Source organism: Takifugu flavidus, chromosome 2, assembly GCF_003711565.1.
Source record: "Takifugu flavidus isolate HTHZ2018 chromosome 2, ASM371156v2, whole genome shotgun sequence".
NCBI lineage: Eukaryota > Metazoa > Chordata > Actinopteri > Tetraodontiformes > Tetraodontidae > Takifugu > Takifugu flavidus.
The window spans coordinates 8240412-8252574 of record NC_079521.1 but is presented as its reverse complement, the minus strand read 5'-3'; the positions used below and the strand labels follow the sequence as shown (position 1 = coordinate 8252574).

Sequence of the window (12163 nt, the reverse complement as noted above, 5' to 3'; positions counted from 1 at the left end):
ATGGTGCGTTGGCTGAATTCTGCTTACTGCTACAGAACTTCCTCAGAGTAGCAGAAGGCTGAAGAGAGTAAAGATCCCTCTGTTAAACCCTGAGCAGCAAAGGTATGTTTCCTCAAGGAGAAAGTTAGCATCTGATAATTATAGTGCGCACCCTTACACGAGAACACAGATTGACAGAACGTAAAATTGGCTCGAAGTGGCAGTTCCGTGGCCAAAAGCTTTAATTGTGTTTACAGAAACCACATGACAAGGGGTTTGCTGTCAGTCTCTGTCCCATTTGATCAGTTTAATCACATTAGCTCACTTCATTCCCTCACACCTCTCCGCAATAATCCATGCTAACACACTGCTTGACTAATTACAAACATGTGCGACAACTATTGTCCGCCATGTTCTATAGTTACCTATGTTTTTGCAGGAATGAGGAAATTGCATAAAAGTTTTTTGTGTTGGAAGCTGCACGACTGTTTTGACTGGTCTAGTTGCTGTTTATTTGCTCTATACACAAACCAAGAAGCCATCCAAGGGACACAAAGGCACCAAAACAGAGGGGAGTAGGACATCAAGCCAAGCCTCCCGTGTGTGACGAGGAGCTAGCTTGGAGGATACACAGAGGGTTTCCTACAGGGCAACAGTCTGTTCTGAACCGAGCAGCTGTTCACTATTCACTCTGGTGTCTCTAGCGCTGCCAAAAAGATGGACGGAGACACAGCCTCGCCACACTGCAAACAGTGACAAAGCCGGCTTTTACGAGAGATTCCATTCAGAAGTGGCCAACAGGCTCCAGGATAAGTGGCGAGACCATATGCTCCAATCAGTGTAGAGCTTCTGCCTTTCTCCTCTGGACACAGTTGCCTTTTATTGAACCCCATGCCTGGGACAGGCCGACCCAGCATGGCTAGCCTGTAGGTGACCTCATGGCCCCAAAATAGGGATTGATGTTGGCTTGGCCTTTTACTCTGGATGTCCTGCTGATGATGACACGTGGGCTTGGTGCAACAGAGGACGAACCACAGGGTTGTGGATTTTAATGGATGCCTCTACATTAGCAAATACAGGAGCCTATGGACAAGTCATAAGCACATAATGGAAGACAGAGTTAAACATTTAATCTATTAAAAGACGTTTTGCTTGCTGAGACTAATAGGCTCTGAATGATTTGACCCGGCCGGGATGAGCTCACCGTGGTCGAACGCAAATGTGAAAAACTGAAGGATCAACTTTTGTGCCACTGAACAGTAATACGAAATCCACTGCGAGCTCCTATTGTTATATTAAAAAAATTGCCTTGTTCCCTCCAAATATCAGTTGGAGAAGAGAAACCTTACGTGAGCAATGCAATAGTCCAGAGTAAACACAAAGATTGATTACTTTTAGAGGGGAGTAATCAGGATGTAATGATGTAATTACACTTTAATCTTATTTCCCAATGAACTCATGGCAGAATCCATTTCTCATCTGAGAGAAATTACGCACAGCTTAATCCATTTCATAAACTACATCTAAGAAGTTGGTCTAAGTATAGAATTTTCATAGGTATTTAAATTAATTAAAATATTACAATTTTAATTCCTATTTTATTGGTTAGCCAACAATTAAACGTTGTATATAACAGACATTTGGCCGTGTAATCAATTATTTTTCTTATTTCGATTAAACTAGAAAAAGTAATCGAATTTTATACGATTTGCTTCGTTTGTGCAGAGACACGTGAGCCAAAACTCATGAATAAATCTGTGGGCCTGCATTGCGACATCATTCTGTCAATGTCGTTGGTGCATTTGCAGCCCAGTTCACCACCTGCCTGGAAGCAACACATCTCTGCCACATCTGCTTGAGCCTAATGAGCTTAGATGCTTGATAATGATATTAAGAGAAGAGGTTTACTTGCTCTGTGTGTGAACCAAAAACAGCCACTAGTGTTTTCCGAAGCCATTTTCCTGAGTGCAGTGTTAATGTAGACATATTTGTGTTTTGGCTGCAGTGGTTGAAAAAAAAATACTCAGCTGTTTGTGCAACGCAAGAAATAGTAGGGCACCTTTTTTTTTTTTTTTGACAGCACGCATGTTGCTTCTGGCAGGCCTACAGTGTTCCTGAGTTGGTCTATTGTGTCTAAAACAGCAACTGGTCCACAGACTGACTCTACAGGATGGGGGATTTCCTGTGGCTGTCAGTGAGGCCTGGAAAGCGGAAATGTTACTCGTCAAGATTTTATGATATCCCAGTCACCTCACTTTCAGGAGAACCTTTCACGAGGTTTATGGGTGATGAAGTACCTCCTGTTTGACATGGAAACTATCGAAAATACTGTGTAATCCAGGCTTGACAGAGCTCAGTACAAACTGGCGTTGACATCAGTGCAGAACAAGACGCGTATTGTATGTCCCACTGGACTGCATTATACAGGTCTTTCTTTGTTGTTACTTGTGCAAAAAAGTAAACTCTAAATTTGAAATTGAATTATGAGTAAATCTATATTCATGCTGCTACCTTCGTGCTGTGAGGTAACACAGCTGACCACCGCCCCACAATGAGATGATGGAAGGCACTGATGTTTCAATTAAATTAGCTGATAATTTATGGGCCATGAAGATGAATAGAAATACAGGTTGAACTCTAGGGAAGTCTGTATATATTTGCGTGCGTGTGTGTGTGTGTGTGTTGCTTGCTCAGCATCAAGGCTACCATGAAGTGACAGGCTGTCATGTTTATTCAGAGGATGAGTCAGACTAAAGCTGACATGTCTACTCGGTTAAACAAGGACACAAACCTGATGAATAGCATATGGATGCTATATTTACATCCCAACCACCAATTACACAAACTCGAAATGGAAGTGCAATTTGTCCGTCGACACCAGTGTGTGTTTGGGAAACAAGCTTGGTGGCACGGTTCCATTCGTTTACACCTCAGTCCAAAGGAGTTGAAACTCCTTGAGCCAAACTCTTCAAACAGCAAAAAAGATTATTTTTCATATTATAAAGGCATTCCATGGACTAAACAACCCGTGGTAGCTAAGGTATAAATAATGTGACTCAAATAAAAGTTCAGCTACAGATGTGCCCTATTGGCAATCTGTGACCCTGATGGACAGACTGGCCCAGTGAGCTAGTTAACAACCAATCTTAAGTCTCAATCCATGGTTCCCCACGACTCCGGGGGTTCCGGAGGTGGGGCCCTGGATAATCTTGTGAAGTCTAGTGACCCACCCACATGTAGCCAGTCTCTCGGCTCTGGTCTGGCCCAGGCTTCCTTAATCACAATCACCCAACCGTCAATAACGTTCACAAGTCGCTTGCCATGGAAGAATATCTGGCGCCATGTGATCCATTGGCTTCCCTTATCCAGGCCAGCAATCTTTCTGACAGCCAAATCATAGGCAACTTATTGAGTTGAGTAGAGAAGCAAATCTTTCCATTAATAATTCACTCAGTCCGTGCCGGCATCTCATCTCCCTCGCTGCGACAGAGTGAGGCCACACTGATGCATGGGTGCAAAATGCAATGCCTGAATGGCAATGAACATTCTCAGTCTCTTCACTCTTTGCTCCCACCTTTTACCTATTCTAGTTGTCTGGCATTCTTTGTTGTTCTACCTACAATACTCAACCTTTTTATTGCAAATAGTTACATATTTTCACTATACCATTAAAATAATCAGAATTCAAAAGTTATTTCCATGTAAAAACCAAGTATTTCCAAGTAAAACTCAGTACTTTTAAGGATACACTATTAAGGAATAATTGGACACCTATGTGTGCACTTTAATATGAAACATGGTCCATTTTGTCCTTTCTGTCCTCACTGTCTTCCAAATTGTCTTTCATCCAAATGATTTCCTCTTTCTCCATCTCTCCCCTTGCCTCCATCCCATTTTGCCTTTGCCAGGGGTAGCCCGGTGGTGATGGAAAGCCTATTTTCCCACTCTGAGCCGTGGCTCTTAATGAGGCTCCTCAGCCACACACTGCATCAAATTAACAGGCTGCAGCAACCTATTACAACCCGAGCCCACCAGCCGGGCCCCTGGCAAACCACGCCGCTTCACCTCATTGCACTGGCGATCGCAGCTTGTGATTGATATGATGGAATGCAAACAATGACATGGCAGCTGGAGAAAAGAGAGAGATACGGCGATGAAATAAGATGGGGAGGCAGTTTAATGAAACCTAAATGTTCTTAACAGACAGTTGTATTTTTCCCGGGAAGGAAGAAAATACCCTTTCCAGTCAGTAATTACCCTCTTGATGGAATAAGTAATGAGGGGGTAAAGGTCACAGATTGCCCAATGAAGACTTTTAATTTTTTGAATTTGCTCAAGCAAAATTGCAAGAAAAATCTTTGAAGGTCCATATTTTTCTTTTTTATTAAAATCTCTCAATGGTACATTGAAAAGGTTAGACTGTCACCATCCAGCCAACTAATTGGATCTTGAATGTGGGAACGCACACTTGACATCTTCTGATAAGGTTATAATCTCCCTCGTGCCTCAAAGGTGCTTGTTCACCGTTTTAATTAATTAGCCCTCTCAGGTTTAGGTATGGCATCTTGTTGTAAGGAGGGAAAACTGTATTTGTCACAAAAGAGCTGTACTGGAATCAAGATTCCGGTCAGGCAGTCCAACACTAATTGAGACGCAACACACGTGTTTAGTGTAACAGAAAGATTAACACAAAAGTACAAAAAAAAGATAAATGTTTGAATCACACTGCAATAATGCCTGGATTACGCAGAAAAGAGTGATAACACTGTTTGTCTCTGAGAAACAAACCCAGAGAAGGTCATTCCTGAATAAATGTCACTAACAAATTAGTTCCTAGAGAGAAAAAATACCCCTGGGTTATTTTACAAGACAACAAGGCTCCTATAAAAGAGCTTAGCCCATAGTCTATCACAATGTAACCAGGAATGTCCCCAACTAATCCCTCCTGGCTAGAGTGATAGACCAAAACCCAGTGAGAAAAAGACAGATACAGATGGAGAGGAAATGAGATTCCATAGGAAATAAATGGAGAAAGACAGAAGTGATGATAGAGGGCAAAATAGGTAACAGAACGTAAAGAAAAAGGCCACAGAAAAGGCACATCGACTAGACGTCTGGCAAAATCACACCTCTTTTATATGTATCAGTTAAGTATCCAGCTTGTCTCTGGTAGAAATTTAGGTGGATGAACCCATAATGATTTAACATTGTTCCAACCTCTTAAATGAACCCGTCACCAACCCGTCATTAATCTGACATACTGGGATCTGTTGGATTTATTAAAAGACTTTTGCATCACCAGTAAAAATGGGAGCTGAAATATATCCCGCGGCTGTGCTACAAGCAACTGGAACGTTAAAACGACATTCCTTGTCCTCGCTTATCAGTCAAAAAAAGCTTTAGCGTTTATTCACATCCAGATACAAAAGGTTAGCATGGGAGGTTAAAATCTGGGAGAAAAGTATGATGGCTTATTTATCAAACATGAAAATTGGTGTAATCTTACACAATGCTGCCTTGACAAGTGAAATCAATCAAGCATTGTTATGACACACACACATGGCAACAGTAACCAGTACACCACTTTTGTGCTGATATCAGTGTATCACATTTGTAGTGGTGGATTTGTGCTGTTCCCTTTTTTTTTTTTTTTTTTTTTAGGGGGGGGGGTTACATCTGTTCCCTTCATGTCTATCAACAGCTGCAGATCACTTGCCACCCACTTGCACACACCCGCTCTCATCGAAAGGCTGCGTTGCACAGACTTGAAACAAACAGCTCCAGGTTAGCGCCTTTGACATATGCCTATTTAAAATTCCTTGCGACTGTCATCTTCCCCCTTCCACTCTTTCACCAACTAATAAACTGGAACGATGTCCCCGACTGCCGACACAGACGCCAGCTACAGCCCCATCACCACTTGAAGCCAAACGGGTACTTGACATATCAAATGACCCACTGGAAAGTGTTGTGCGCGCAACAGGTGTGTGTCAGCTTGAGGGAGCATATTCGCTGATTACATGCATGTGATGCAGGACGTGGGCGAGCCGCATCCAGCATAAATTCAACCCTATCCTCCTCTGCAGTGGTGCAGACATGGATTAATGGTGCCATTAATCTATCCTTTCAAAGGTATTACTTCAGCACCTCTGTCCTGTTCCCTGCTGGCTACTGGTGCCCTCCCCCTGAAATCTGTGCTCCACGCCCACTGTCCTCGCTGACCCGCACATCGGGGTGAATTGTGTGCCATTTTATCAATCCTTGATTTGGAATTCTGTGGCGTACAGCAATACCACAGAGCAGCAAGAGCAGCTCCCCACCCCAGCACAGAGATGAGCGTCGATCTGTTATTATTGAACCTTGGATGTTGTGTCACAAGGTTCTACATTATATTGAGATCTGCTATATTCTTGACAGCATGCTAGTATTGTTGAACACGCAGGTCTTAGTATAATTACGCTACATTTACGGCCCAGATATTGCACCATGTTACTTATTAGACACCTGTATTAAATTGCTGCTAAACCATTAGAATTATTAACCTGAAGCCCTGTCACAACATAACAAAGCCACAGTTGGAGCTAATTACCGTAGACGGATAGCACATAGCTAATAAGGAATGTGAGGTAGACAGTCTAGACAGGATTTAACTTCTTATGTCTTGAAAACTCTTAATATAAGGATTTTTAAACAAGCCATGGAATTTGTAAAGCTAATAAAGCTGTTCTTTATGCATAACCAATCTTGAAAATTTGGGACACACTGGAAAATGGATTGGACTGTACTGCCATGATGCCACGTACTCTCATGACTGAAGAAGAAAATCTTTTTGAAAATCATAAAATACTTAATAACAATCAGTAAATGGAGGCTAGAGCTGTAAAATGCCATATATAGTGTATGGACCACCGTCTGGTCTGGACTACAGTGCAGGGTCCATTCATCACTGAGCGAGGGGGAGGGAAAATCATCAAGCTGGAGTTGGAGATTTCACGTTTCATCAATAAGTCGTCAGTCTTCCTGCTCGTCCCCTCTCCTCCCACTCTTCAGCTCTGCTAAATAACCCCTCGCACCACAATGGCACCTATGGGACGACTCCACTGCTGTGCTGAGCTGCTCCAACAACAAAAAGCAAAAGCATTGAATGAACTAAAATCTGCTGCCCAGTCACTTATTCAGATGTGGGTAGAAAAAAAACCTGCTCCGACTGTAAAATGCCTTCTTTATAAGGTTAATTGTGCAGCGCGTACTCATACAGTTACCTTAAAAATATTTAAAACTGTAGTTTACTCCTTAATCTTTGCAAAGACACTGAGGCTTTTCTCACTCTCGCATCATCCCTCAAAACAAAAATAGTACAGCTCCACGAACAGACCCTAACGAAGAGAAAACGTCCTACCAGACCTCAGCTCTGCGAGTCTGCGGCGTTGCATCACGCAGCGCCAGTCTGTCAGATGGGCGCGTAATAACTGTCAGTCATTCCTCACGGGATGGCGGAGACGCGACAAGTGTGTATCTCCCTTCCGACAAAGTCTGGCAGCCGCCAAGACTGGATGTGTCACAACGACGTCAGGGAAAACTGGGTGAATTCTGATAGCTCTCGTTAAATAGGTAGATGTCTCGTGCCTGTCCGAGATGAGTCCAGGAGGCGTAATAATAAAGCGAAAAGATTTTGATCAACTCTGAAAGCTTGTTTGGCTGCATGGCCATGAACCCGGAGGAAGGTTAATAAGACAACTTGTCAAGTCTTTCGATGTCATAACTCAAGCATATTTTCATTAGCCAGAAATATGAAGTGCTTTAAAACCACTTCAATATCTGGAACTTGTAAAGAGACCTACATTTTATTGACAGTAGGAAATATTTCAGAACATGTCAGATGTGGTAGTTTAGAGCACAAAGTGAGCTCAAACATCGGTATGCTCTGTGTCAATGCCCTCAATGAACTTCAAAAGAAAAAAAAAAAAAACTTCCTGTTAAACAAAATGACTCATGGACTCTGGAAACTGCTCCCACGTGTGAAGCCAATTCACCGTAGACTTCCTGGTACAGGAACGTGCCGAATGTTGTCGTGTTCGTCATAATTACCCGAGTTAATGTTTTCCTAAAGGAAGCTCGAAGAAATCCGAGTTCGTTTTTCAGCATTGTGTGTGTTACAGGGACAATAAAAAACATCATTTGGCTTTTTTTGCCGAGGCCAGCTGCCAATAGACGAGGCAAAGCAAACTCGTGAGGTAATTCTGGCGCGACAGTTCAAATAAACCGAGACAGACATAACAAAAATCCTAACGACATACACAGAAGATGACAAAATGATTGTCATTCATTGACAATGAAGCGTTAAAGCACTCACTCATTGCACCTGCTATTCCACATAACACAGCTCAGGGCTATAAATGTCACGGGACAGGGCAGGAAACAGGCCACCAAATGCTGCCTGGAGTCAATTTTCACTCCTGCGATTAAATGAGGCGCACACGAAGAACAACCAACACGCCCATGCAGCAACCTTTGTGTGGCGTGATGGGAAATGTTTCATCCCTTGGTGTCTTTGGCCATTTATTCAGTCTCCGTCATGTTTCTCTTTCTCTGACTTTTCCTGCAATCATCACTCTTCGTTTAGTGTCCTCACCTCCGAACACGTTCTCCCCTGACATTTACGCCCACTGCTAAACTGGTAATGTTCCTGGCAATCGTCCTGCCGGGCCAACAGGCGGCTCAGCGCCGCATGACCGTGAGTAATTGAAATAATCAACTCCATGGATAATGACTCATCTCCTTGGCACTGGATGCTCCTCTCCACATCACTGGGAGTACAGACCAGGAGGTGCCAGTGCCAGAGATATTTCCCAGCATATTTCTCAGACATGGAAAGAAGTAGTGTGCACCCATCTGACGTGACTCAGACATTCTGGAAAACATCTGAGCCCCCCCCCCCACCCGCCTGTGGGATTTCAGCCCTGTTGCACAAGTCTCTTGTTGCTAAATGACAGTTCATGACCTGAAAGATGGGAAAAGGATAAACCGAGGTTATAACATTGACATAACTCTACCACCGGTCTAAAATATTTCACGCCATGGGGTTATTTTCACCAGACGTATTGACACACCTCCACAAAGGCACTTCGGGCGCAGCAGCGTGGCTGTGGCTTAAGGATCAGCGGGTGGATTGGCCCGGAGCGTGTTTGTTCGGGAGAGCTCAATCATGCAGCCTGTTTGTACAACAGGCCTTCTCTGTGCTGTGGGAAAACTCTCACATGGCCGTATTCCCGCCTCTGACGGTGGAACGCAACGATGAGTGTGCCTTCATTGAGAAACGGCCTGACGCAGAGCGCCTTAAGCGTAGCCCTTTTGGAGTCGTCAGTCTAGCAAGTCTCAACAGCTACAACAATGAGGGAGGGAACCCAGGCAGAAGGAGCCGATGAAGTAACATTGAAAGCATCTAAAGCAGCCATTTTGCAGTTCCCTTGTGATTTGATGGTTGTTTGTGTATGTTGCGTTGAGGTGTGCAGGAATGGCCATGCTGACAGCTGAAGAAAAGCAAGTGTGTGTGTGTGTGTGTGTCAGTGCTGGTACAGCACTGGAATTTCAAATGTCAGTCCCACACACCTTGCAGAATCTGGAGGTTTTCCTTCCGTTTGCCTTTACCTTCAATAAAATATGCTGACAATCTTAGAAACCTGACACCCCCACACACCCCTTCCGTCCACACACAAATGCGCAAATGTATACGTTTCCAGAGATGCAAAGATAGCACACCCGACTGTTGACGCGTACGGACATGACAAAGATTCGAGGCCCTCTGGAATTCATGTGCAGGGAAGAACGGTGGCGCACATGTCTTCGCATACTTGAGGTGGTGCCGTAAACCTCGACTGGCAGCCGTTGAGTGGGGAGTAGCTTAGCGCGAGGGGGGGGGGACTGGCTTTTCAGGTTAAGGAAGTCAGGACATGCCTCTCCAGAAGGCCTATAAATCAACCGCTCGACCTCTGTGAGGGCAGCTCTCGGGAGAAAGAGCTGCGGAGCACGCAGCACACCGCTCGCACTTACTCAGCGTCGGCACATCGGCGCACACGTGGCAAAGTCATGTACGGAGGCATGTGTGGCAATAAACAGGCCGTGGTGCATTTAACCGCGGGTTTCAACGTGACACGCCTCCCGATTTGCTGTCAAATATATGTTTGTGTGTCAAAGGTCCAAATATTGAGTATTACACTGCCATGTATCCAAACAGTGACAGACTAGAAGGCAAATGTAGAAATGTTGTTTGGTTTTTATTAATATAGCTTTATGAACTGTTGTACCTTTATGAGCAGTTATGAGAGAGACAGTTCTGTGTGCCCTGTGTGTAATAGCACATAACATTTAACTTATTTCCCAACACCGGCCGTATGTATAAGTCATCCTTAGCCTTTATTGGTTGACAGTGTTTGCTCAGTTTACCATTTATACTTTAGCCATGCACACTGTCCAACCCATTTTCATACTTGCGATCTTTCTAACATTATTCCACAGATTTCCTCTGGATTTAATCCTTTCATATCGTTTTGCATTTAAAAGACTTTAAAAATCCAGGGAATAATTCGAAGAGTACCAAAGTGACACATCGGCTATACACAGGGCACACTCCCTGTTCACCCTGCTAATCTTTGCTAAGCACGAGCAAAAACAACTCGTTAAAACACAGTAATCTGAGTAAAACGCGTCTTTATGTGAGAGCTGACCATGCTAACGTGTGGGGTAGGAAAAAAATGAATGAGCAATTAGATTAGCTCTTGGTATGACGGTGCTCACCCGTGATCACTCAGATCTGTGCCAAGGGAAGCCAGCCAGCTACTATTTGGCACATTATCATCAGTTTCAATAAAATGAAACAAAAAGGTGAGATTAGCATGGTGTCATAGTAAAATTAGCAAGTAGCAGACCGCAAGCATTAGCACTGTTTTTTATGTCCTCCTGCCATCTTTTTGATTCCTGAACGCTCCCTGGGTCACCACAACATTGTCTCAGGAAATTGGAGGCGCTGTAAAACTGTCACCTAGGTATGACTCATTTGCCATCTATGATTGATTAAGGCGTTACTACCACACACGGCAATCTACGTGCATCTGTCCACCCAGTTTGAGCTGACTTCAGGTCAATGTGTATCTGACATGTATCTACGGATCCACGACACTACTCCGCTGAATTAACTGGAGACGTCTCCTGTAAAACCCTCGTTCACGCACCTCTCATTTTTGCAGGTTGGAACAGTTCAGCTCTGCTTTTATGAGACAATAAAGCACCCGTTCTGTAGCTGGTATAAATTTGGCTGGTGGAAAATTAAAAATCTGCTGACAGCTGCAAATAGAACAGTTTTGTCCATCTGCAGCCAAGAGTAAAGACTGAAATGAAGCTGCCAAAAGCTTTGAATTTCTAAAACAATTACATGAAGCAGGAGCGCTGTGGGGTAAAGGTGGATTGTTTTTCAGAAAGAGAAGTGCATAAAAAACTTCGGCTTTACTAATATTTGTTAAAATTAAGTGTATTGCATCAATGAGGTGTACGTTGGAATAGAGCTAGCTGCCCTGGTTTGATTTAACCCATTTAAAATGTGAATATATCACTGAAACATGGCAGCGCTTTGGTGCCTGCATCAGCTGACGCAAGTTGATTTAACATTTAAGTGATTTTAGAACGAGGGCATTACAAAAAGCATGCAGTAGTAGTTCTATTTTAAACAATGGCCTTGCAGCCAGGACCACAGTGGGGGGGGGGCATCGATCGATAGATGTGATGGATGGAGAGCAGAGAGCCTGCAACCCACAAGTTTCAAACACAGGAGCGACGGGAACCAATAATAACCAGAACAACTTCATCAGATCAAAGAGACAGCTGCCACCAGCAGTTCTGTTGGTCAATACAGCAACAATGCCGAGAGAACAGAGGAGCTGAAAATGACTTCAAATTCAAGTGATGTCTCTAGAGTCGTGTTCAGATTTTTTTTTGGCTTCCTTTACAGCCTCCTCCACCTGAAAGAGGCAATAAATCTCGAGTTTTCGCGCTCAGCTGAAGCCACGGCGGGGCCGGAGGTCAAACCAGTATAACAGATGAAAACATGAGATTGTCTGGGGCCCCATTAAAAGAAGATTGCTGAGGAGGGCCAGAGACGTCCATGTCCTGCCTCCGAGCCCGTGTCTGTGTT

At 43.8% G+C, this 12163-nt stretch overlaps 1 protein-coding gene across 4 annotated transcripts in view; it reads right to left on the bottom strand.

The window, feature by feature from the left end:
• Positions 1-12163, bottom strand: part of zgc:158464 (uncharacterized protein LOC791139 homolog) — a 62343-nt gene that overhangs the window by 38498 nt on the left and 11682 nt on the right. The window lies entirely within an intron of this gene.